The 9,658-nt window shown below is 42.4% G+C and overlaps 1 long non-coding RNA gene across 1 annotated transcript in view; it reads left to right on the top strand.

The window, feature by feature from the left end:
- LOC107836142 (uncharacterized) overlaps positions 1-9,658 on the top strand; it is a 25,977-nt gene that overhangs the window by 6,237 nt on the left and 10,082 nt on the right. The window contains exon 2 of the long non-coding RNA XR_001661995.1: positions 7,932-7,939. This is a non-coding gene — a long non-coding RNA (uncharacterized LOC107836142). The remainder of the gene's footprint in view (positions 1-7,931; positions 7,940-9,658) is intronic.

Here is a 9,658-nt window from a genome sequence, read left to right as displayed (position 1 = left end):
ACAATCTCTAAACTTTACTCGTTAAATAAAGAGAAATTAAGCTGATGGAAAATGTTTCTGGCAGCAAACAAACTAGCAAGACAAATAACAAAAATGCATTATAGTTCTAGTGTCTCCCGAGGAAATCTCGGCAAAAACGCCACGAACTAATTAACTAGCTGAACTCAATTCTCAGGCTCCCAACATTACAAAGATCTACAATAAGCAACAGAGTATTTAGCTAGTTCTGCACTTTTATTTATAATAAGTCTGTTAACTTGGTATCTTTCTGTTGTCCTAATTCTTGATATCATGTCAAATTTTGATTCTGGACTTGAAGTTATTTTTCTCCCCAAGATTACCTTGCCTTATACAAAAGCCCTGTTTTATTTGTTGTTGTTTTTTGTTTCTTTACTTTTTTTTTTTTTTTTACATGAATGTCACCCTGGCTGAGAAATTACATAACCAGTACAGAACAACTGACCTGTATATTCACTCTTGTCTCCATTAAAGGTGGGCTGAAAGACAACAACAACAACAAAAAAAAGCTTCAATCTTTAGTAGCAGAATAAAAGTTTCTTTATTCAGAAATCGTGAGTCCGTCACCTTTGCACATTTTGGCCAAGACAACGGGGAAACCACTTCCTGTTTACATGCATAAAATCAGAAAACAAGATTTAGGGCCCAATATACTTTTATGAACTCTTGCCATCCCACTTACAGTGCCCCCCCCCTCCCCTCCCGGGTGATGAGTCGTACTTCCTGAGTAAAAGTGAAACCCACGTCAAATCATTCGCACCGTCTCTACAAACAACTTTGTGAATGAAGCTGCAAGAGTAAGTGTGGAAACATTTGTGTGCTGGAGGCGAGCAGCTGAACCACAAAGCATCTCCTCCAGGCATCCCTCCCACCCCCACCACCCCACTCTGCACCCAAGGACAGCAAGCCCATTACAGTAATTAACTAGAGAAGGAGCTGATGGGATGGAGAGAAGGAAAGAGGGAGGTCTGGGAGGCATGAGGGACAGAGGGAAAGAATTTGAGTGAGAGAGGAAAGAAGGATGGAGGTTTGCTTTGCATGGGGAGGCAGAGGGGGGGGAAAAAAGGGAGGGGGGAGTCAGAGGAGTGTGGTGGTGATGGGGGGTTGGGGGGGCGCAGGCGATTTTTCTGCCGAGGCAGCAAGAGAAGGTGGGGGCGGCTGCCTTCCTGGCCGCTGTTAATCCCTGAGTGGCTTTCACTGCATACAGTAAGCAGCGCAGTGCAGCCCGGTGCGCCCACAAATTAATCTAGCAAAGAGCCTGGGATGTGGCCACGCCGAACCCCACCTCCTCCTCCCCCCGTCCCCTCCTCCTCCAACCCTGCTTTACAACTCACTCCCTGCTAAAAGACTTGGGGAAGAAAAAGATAGGAAGGGGGCACACAAAGATTAAGCTGCTGCTGCTGCGATTTCCAATGAGAGAGGAGAAAATGTGGCGCACAGAAGGCGGAGGGGACAAACGAGTTGAGGAGAGACCGACGGCGGGGGAGAGGGGGAGAGATAAGGAAGGCGGTGGACTATATATATATATACAACACGGCAAAGGATGACCGAGTGCCCTCGCTTCAATGACATCACTTAGGGACATCGTGGGGATGATGTCACCGGGTGCCACGCCATCGTTGATGTGATTTTCTCCCAGCGCCGGCGTCACAGCTCAAGGGCCTCACATGACTCACTTTTGAACAAATTAGCTTCATTGCGTTCGCCGTGCTTTTTAAGCTTTCTCGCTATTTTTTATTTTTATTTTTTTTCCCCCAGGACAAACTTTATATCAAATACTGTAAATGTTCTTCCTTTCTAGGAGGGCTGATTAAAAAACCTGAGTTGGAATCAAACATAATCAATATTTGTGCAACTACAATAGGAAGAACAAGCAGGCCAAACTATGGACAGTGAAATATGGGCCTGGTGAAAATTCTGAAGGTTGCAGAGTAATAAAAAAAGGAGGAAGAGATTTAAAGCATTTAGGAATGTGACACTCAGTTTCTCACACTGTCCAGTAGGTGGCGATAATGCCCCCGTGTGCTACCTGTTCATTTGAAAGATTTTTTTTTTTTTTACATGTTTGAACGATTTCTCACCAAGACTTTGGTCATCTTTATGTGCCATGAGTGGTTTTATGGGATAATTGTGGACAGTAGCAAGTCAGCAAGACTTGATTCATTCAACCATTTATGGAAAATGTTTCAAGTAACAGTTGAGATGTGTTTTGTCTGTCTCTGGGTATTTTCCAAAATGACTTAGCCCAGTGATTTTTTTTTTCCTTTATCTTTTCAGCAAAAAAATAAAATAAATTTTAATAAAACACAGTACAATTTTTTTTGTAAATGAGACCAAGTCATTGTCGGGTCGCAGATGTTTGTCTGAAAACCGACAACGACGACAACAAAGACAATTTTGTGTAAAAAAAAAAAAAAAGATGAGCAGTTTCCAAACTCTCTCGGTCAGATGTTTTCTGTTGAGTTATTCCAGCAACAACAACTTTCTCTGAATACATTTATATATTTTTAGCCAACTTTAATTAGCAGCTCTGCCGAAGTCTGTTTTGTATTTTGTGGTCCTTGCTTTTAAATGAAATGGAAGCAACAACAGTAACAACAAAAAAGACATGGCAAATAAGAAAATTACTTTCAGATGCACCTAACATTTCTACTTAAGAAGAAAGTGTTTGGTAGAATATAAATTTAATAAAGACGCATTTAATAAAGAAACCCAAGTGTTCAACTGCGTTCAGCTCCGTTTGCTGAAAGGTCAAATTTGAACCATTCTTGAATTGCAGTCGCTGCACTTTGGACACTCGATATAGGTGGAAAGTTGTCCGAGGTCAATCTGCTACTGTTACACCTCCAAATAAGAAGTGCAGGTCAGCTTCACTGCTTACTTTCTGTCAAATTTCTGCGGTGGGGGGAAAAAATGCTTTGGCTTGATAAAAAGTCTTGAAGAAGAACATATGAAATTTCAAAAGTCAAAGCATTATGAGAAACTCAGTTGGGAAAAAAAATCACAATTTCATGCAACAAGAGGATTTACTCTACCGTGTAGGCATGTAGGTAAACAATGGATTTCTGGAGAAAGTTTAAGGTGTTTGGTCTGATGCTGAGGTCTAGTTTTCATCTATTTCACAGACCTCTTGCAACAGCAAACCAATAATGTTGCATTTCCACTCGTTTTAAAGAGGTGGAACAACAATGAAACGTCTAGGTCTCATCTTCACTTTTTGGAGATGTTGTGGTTCTGTTGGTATCTTCTAGACGTGACTCTTAGTATCAAGGTAGTTTTCCTTTAAATTTTCAGAAGTTTTCCAGGAACATCCCACTGAAAGAAGTGGGATATTCCTAAAATATCCCACCTAGAACTTGCTGCAAGGACTATAAATCCCTTCCTGGCAAAGAACACCGTGGGATCGCCCAAAATGAGATAAGATGATTAATGTTCATATGACTGGTAAGTAAGTACAGTTTGTAAGATTCAATGAAATCATTAGCAACCATAGAGAAATTGCCCCACCATCACATAGCCGACACTGAACATAAATGAACTGGTGAGCATCTTAGACGTTTGTATGCCTTTAAGTCTTTTCGGGTGTCAGGGGAAATGCCAGTTATGACTTATAAACCGTCTGGAGTCAGTTCAAGCAGACTTGATCAAATCAATAAACGTGTTAGGAGGGAGAAGGCATTGGTTGGTTTCTAAGCTAACCACTCCCAAGCTTTTGTGAAAACCCCCATTTATGAGCCCTAACTACCGGCGTTGCTACTTCCACAGACAAATCAGCTCGACTCGAACGAGTCTATATTAGCAGAAACAACTCGGGGGAAACGATCGCTGTCGTTCAATGCCGACGTCCGTCACTTCCGACGAGCGTCACGGCGCCTCGCCCGATTAAGTGACGTAGCGGCAAAGGATCGATACAAGATGCGCTCCGTGTACACCTCCACCCAACGTGAAGATAACCGATCTGACGAAGGCTACGTGTTACCTTGTAGGTTCAAAATATATCTGCGCATTTGAACCCGATGTCCGGGACTTCTCTCACGATGTCCTTTCCTCGTTCATTCTTGGTTTTGCCCTTGGGAGCGAATCCCGTTGAAAAGAGCTTTGTTTGCTGTTAGTCAGATGTTATTCTCTTGACAGTGACAGCAAAGCAAACTGTCACTGATGCAACCAAAGGCTTTGTGCAGCATAATGCCACAAGGGTTGCATCATTTTGAGGAATAAGGCGGTGGCTGCGATCCTTTTCTGGCCGTATGAGCTCACCGAGGAGACAGTGGGAGGTTCTGTTTAGGATGGAGTTAAGTGTAATCAGCACACTGCCTTCGAGGTGTCCAGGCAGAAACCTCTCTCTCTCCATACACACACACACGCACACACACACACACACTTCATCCCTTTTTTCTTTTTTTAATCCTCTCAATCCCACTGCTTTTACTGAGCATCGACCATTTAGAGCTGCTTCAACTGCAAGGAGAAGCCAAAAGTAGTTGGTTGGATCTGTGCGCTGCAGTACGGAAAATGCTTCTTATTTTTGCACCGTATGCTCGTCTTTTTCTCATCTGTTCCTCTCGTCTCAGGATAACGAGAGCTTTTGCTCTACCCAAAAAACAAAAGCGAAAAAGACTGTGCTCGACGAGCTGAAAGAAATCAGCTGAAAAATCATGCAGATAAATCAGGGCACGCAGCTTGCAGACGCCCGTAGGCTCGTGTTTTCAGGCAGTGAACTGTGCACCAGGGAGAAAGAGCCGCCTGTAGCTGGGAGTGCAATGACCGACATCAACGTCGTCGTCACGCTGCTGCTAATGTTGCATTTCTCTTTTGTCTTGCAGTTGTTTGTGCAAGAGCTTTTTCATCAGGAATGCACTGACACCAACTTTATCCCAACCGAGTCCAAGTGCAAGTACCCACATGAATCCTTGTTAAATCTCAGTAGTGTTATGATTACGAAATGATGCCAATTCACTGCCACTTTCCTCAATTTAACCGCTTCAAAATGTCTGTCTTTTTGGTTACATCGTCCTCAAACTATACCTTTAGCATACTTGAAATGTATTTATTTAATGCAACAAATTACACTGGCTTTGAAGCAGAGTGCCATGAATGCACTTCCTAATGCGAAAGCATCTTAGAGATGCTGATCAAAGGAGCTCATATTTAGTGTGCATCTACTACAGTGGTGTCTATCACTTTTATAATTGTGGGACACCACTAAAGGCTTTTATAATGTAAACTCTCTCTTCTTAACTGACTGGACGTTACATATTTTGTGACATATTATCAGCGAAATGGAAGAACAGTACTTATGACTGCAAAAACTACACACAACTGTCTGGAAAAAAAAATCCAAATCAACATGTTACAAGACCTTTGGTAAAAGAGAGTAATGAGCCTCCACTGAGCAGCGACACCTGAAGCTGAATCGAGGGGGGAAGAAGAAAATGTGGACTAAGTGACAGCAACCCCCCACCTCCCCCTCTTGAGCTCTGCCCGACAGTAGCTACACATGAAAATTGCCTCCCCTGGTTCAATTATCCACCTCCTGCCCCACCCGGCGTGTCTCTTCTTAAAAGGTTCTCAGGTGGGTTGGATGGGGCTGAGGAAACGGCACAAATGGTCATTCGAATATTCAACAAAGTGTGATATCAAACAAGTTCCCAGGAAAGCTTTCAGAGCTGGAGACGTGCAGAGTCCAGGAGGGGGCAGGTGCGGGGAAAGAAAGAATTGGGTCCTCGTTGGCTTTGTGCGCTCTAATTGGCTCCTCTGGCTTCCACCTTCACAGACCACTGAGTCCGAGCCCGGCACAATGCGTATCGGTGGGGTCAGAAGGTTGTGTGCTCAATACCTTTGTGTTTGCGACCGTATCTCAAACGTGGCGGTACGAGTGAGGTAAAAACGGAATTTTCTTTTTAGTTAACTCTGATTTGAAGCAAAAGAAAAAAAAAGAGTAAGAGAGAAATGAAGGAAGGAGAAACCGGCTGCTTTGCTAATTAAGCTGCAGCAGCACTTCTCAAGAGGCCGGTTGGCGTGGAGATTGGATAGATTGATACCGACGCTCGCTCGCTCGTTCACAAACACACCACATCACACAAGCGTGCACACACAGATAGGCGACGCCTCAGACAGGCTTTCATCTATTGTTTTCTTGACCAAATTCAATTAAGTTCTGCACAGGCAAAAACAGAGAAGAAGGTGGCCCCCAGCACGCACGCACACACACACACACACACACACAGAGAAAAAAAAAGGGCCTCGAAAAACAAAGCTCCGCCTTGGCGTGTGTGCTTTTATTACTCCGTCCCGACAACATTTCATTAGCCATCACGGAGGCATTTACTTCCTGAGTTGGACAGGCTTGGAAAGAAGAGAAGGGGGTTTTTTTGTTGTTTTTTTTGCACATCAAAGTCTTTCAGGGAAAGTTCTGTCTGCTGAGTTCCTCCCGTCTTTCCGCCTGAGCGCCATGCAGGAATTAGTCAAAATGCACGAACGACGGGCAGGGCGAGGAAGACCGCGAGTTCGACGCAAGTGAATAAATCTCTGCATTGTTGGTATTAATCCAGTGTCAAACAGGAGACTCGCAGCTTCATCCCCGAGTGGGAAAAAAAAAAAAGAAAGAGACGTTTTCCTCACTGCAGCTTTGCATCTCAATGCGGACGATCCGGAAGCGGCGCGCTCCCCTCAGATTAAGACATCATTTAGGATTTTTAATGATACCCTAAAGCAGCATCGTCATTTCTATATGACCGTGAGGATTACACTTTGCGTGTGCCTCTACGGTGCTTTTTACAAGAAGCAAAGCGAAAGTCTTTAAAATATGCAGGTTTACCGTTTCAGCTGTGATTTCTAGTATAATTTAAACGGTACAGTTTAAGTAATAACTTCAGTGCACTGCTCTTCAAAAGAGCATTTGAGTTATACCCCCTTACGCATTTCTTCTTCTGTTGATTTGTCACACCCAAGTGTTTCAGATCAAACTCATTTTTATTGAGTAAATTCAATCAACGTTTTTCCAATTCCAGTGGACTGGGGTGAAATGGCCATGCAAACTTACACGGTGCCAAGTGAAAACAGAATTTCTCCCTTGTTTAATCGTGAATTAGCTGTTATTAACCACGTTTCTTGGAAAACTGAGTTCAGTTTCCCTAGCCTAATAACTGTGCGACTTGTAGAATTAGGAATTAACTCAATAAGAGCCTGTCTGACAACACGAAGCAGGCAAAAATATATTTAAAATGCACCACTGCTTCAGCTTGCATGGGGAAGAGAAAACCACTGATAAACAGAACACAAATTTATCAGAAAATATGTTTATACCAAAGACGCCCTATTCTGCCTGACCTCCCTCCCCTTGGGGGCGCCACTGAGTGGTGAAGCAATAGTGGAAAGAAGAACTTTGCCAATGCACTTTATGGTATTTAAAAGACTTAACATGGAGATTAGAATATAAGACTAAAAATGGGGTGAATTGTTCTGTGCTGATTGCAATTTTTTTTAAATTTTTTAATTTAATTGCAACATTTCTTCCAAACTGTTTAATCATGAGATTAATTAAACAGTCAGTCAGTCTCAGCTGCTTGCTTTATGATAGTCATGGCATCACTTTAACAAGTATCACTCCGGCTAAGAGGGGCTTTCTAGGCAGCAAACGCCACAAGTTTAATTAAATGTTTTCCTGGTTCTACAAAACTGTTGGGGAAACACATTTTTAAATCTCTGTCCCAACTTTCTGGGTTAATTGAACTGCTAAAACTTGATTCTGCAATAAAACAGTCTGGTTAGGACCTAGAGACACAAACCTCCAAACGAATTTTGAAAAAAATGGTTCAACTTGCTTGATGTCTCCTATGACCACATTAACAAACAATCAATGAGGCATTGTTTAATTGGCCGTGACAATGTGCTGCAACGTTGCACAACCGGAGAACATGAAGTTGGCTGGTAAATGGTTTAAGAAGTAATTAACACAGCCAACAGGCGGCAATTCATTTCTGAATGAGCTGAATTGAAAGCGAGCCCGTCAGACATGCAATAACACTTGGCGATCGTCAGAAAATCATATCAGGCCGACAAAGAAACCGTTTGCCTTCGTTTAAGCATCTCTCCGAGATTCTGCCACCAGACTCACTCTCCTTTTTGCGATGCCGCATGCGGTGCAGCAGGTTTCTCCCCCCCCACTCCCGCCCCTCCCTCAACAGGATTTTGTGACATTTTACACCATTTGACCAAAACCCAGTGAGGAAATGAAAGTTTAATGAGGGCTGCAGTCTCAAGGTGCCGCCGCGGTCAAATCTCCAGCAAGGACCTAATATACAAGGACTTACAACACGAGGGCCAGCACCAAGATCTGCTCTTTAATTTGATTTGTAAATGAGATTCTCCATTTCATTTAATTTTTACATTTAGCAAAAAAATAATAATAATGAATAAATCTTCTCGCTGCATTAAAGCGCTCATTGTTCTTCACCGGAGCACGTTAGCGATACCGGACGTGAAGAAGGCAACAATCCAAGCACGTCTTTATCGTGTCAGCAAAACCAAGACGCAAATGTGAACAAGACGGATTTGCACGTCAGCTGTACCGCTCGACTAAGGCTTAATCGGGAGAAATTATCTCCTTTTCCTGTATAAAACGTTTTGGACAGCTTTCCAAAAGAAAGCGCAGCAGACTGGAATGAGAAAATGCGAGTTTCATGCAGATTTGTGTTATTAGACTCTGCGAGTTGAAATCCAATTGGTTCTGGAAACTAGGAAAAACAAAAGGCATCGCAAAAATCACTGGATATTGCAGTGACAATATCAATTGAGATCAACACGTTAACACATGTTTCTCAGCACATTTAAAAATGGACATTTGGGATAAATTTGCGGGAACATCCACACATTGGAAAGGCTGATGACTTTTCTAAATTGCTCCACAACTGCAAATCGTCACTGATAGTTTGGCAGATTTCAAATTGTTTGGAAAAAGGTCTTATAGCTCTTCAGAGATTGATGAACAGGACGTGAACTCCTGCATGCTAAAAGTAGCAAATTAAAGATTTGCTACAGCTTCACATGTTGGACATCAGAACTGGATCTGACAAAAAGGAGAAGCACATCATAATGCTGAGACGTAAATTGTAAATTTGTCAGAATTTCTATGGTTTTTATTGCTTTTGCTATTAAAATGCCTTTTAGATTTCTAATGTTCAGTCACTAAAAGGTTGATTCGCTTGCTAAATGGGACGAGGCAGGTTCCAGCAGACTGAAGGTTTCAAAAAGAATAAGGTGTGAAACAATTTCCTAACGCACCAAACATCATGTTCTGCTTATGAGACTCTGTGTTCTTCAATCCCTTTAAATTGTTTCTAACAAGGCGGCCTTTCATCATTCCTCCAGCCAAGATGGATGCAGAAACCAACCTCTGGGAGCCATTAGGGGTTTATGTTCAAAGTCAAAGTGAATAAAGGATGTTTTCCTTCCTTGACACATAAAAAGGGAAGAAATTATGTAAAAGGGGAGGAAAAAAATTCGATATTCTCTTTAGAGACTCAAATGTCTCTCATTTGTGTTTAAGCACTTTGGACGTGTATTTAAAGCGTATTGCAAGCCGAAAGGCTGGTTCATTCATTACAGTAATCAAGGTGCTGCAGGTAATTGATATTGAGAC

Source organism: Poecilia formosa, unplaced genomic scaffold (genome assembly GCF_000485575.1).
Source record: "Poecilia formosa unplaced genomic scaffold, Poecilia_formosa-5.1.2 Scaffold41, whole genome shotgun sequence".
NCBI classification, from domain to species: domain Eukaryota; kingdom Metazoa; phylum Chordata; class Actinopteri; order Cyprinodontiformes; family Poeciliidae; genus Poecilia; species Poecilia formosa.
The sequence above is the reverse complement of the archived record's forward strand: the minus strand, read 5'-3'. Positions and strand labels throughout refer to the sequence as shown.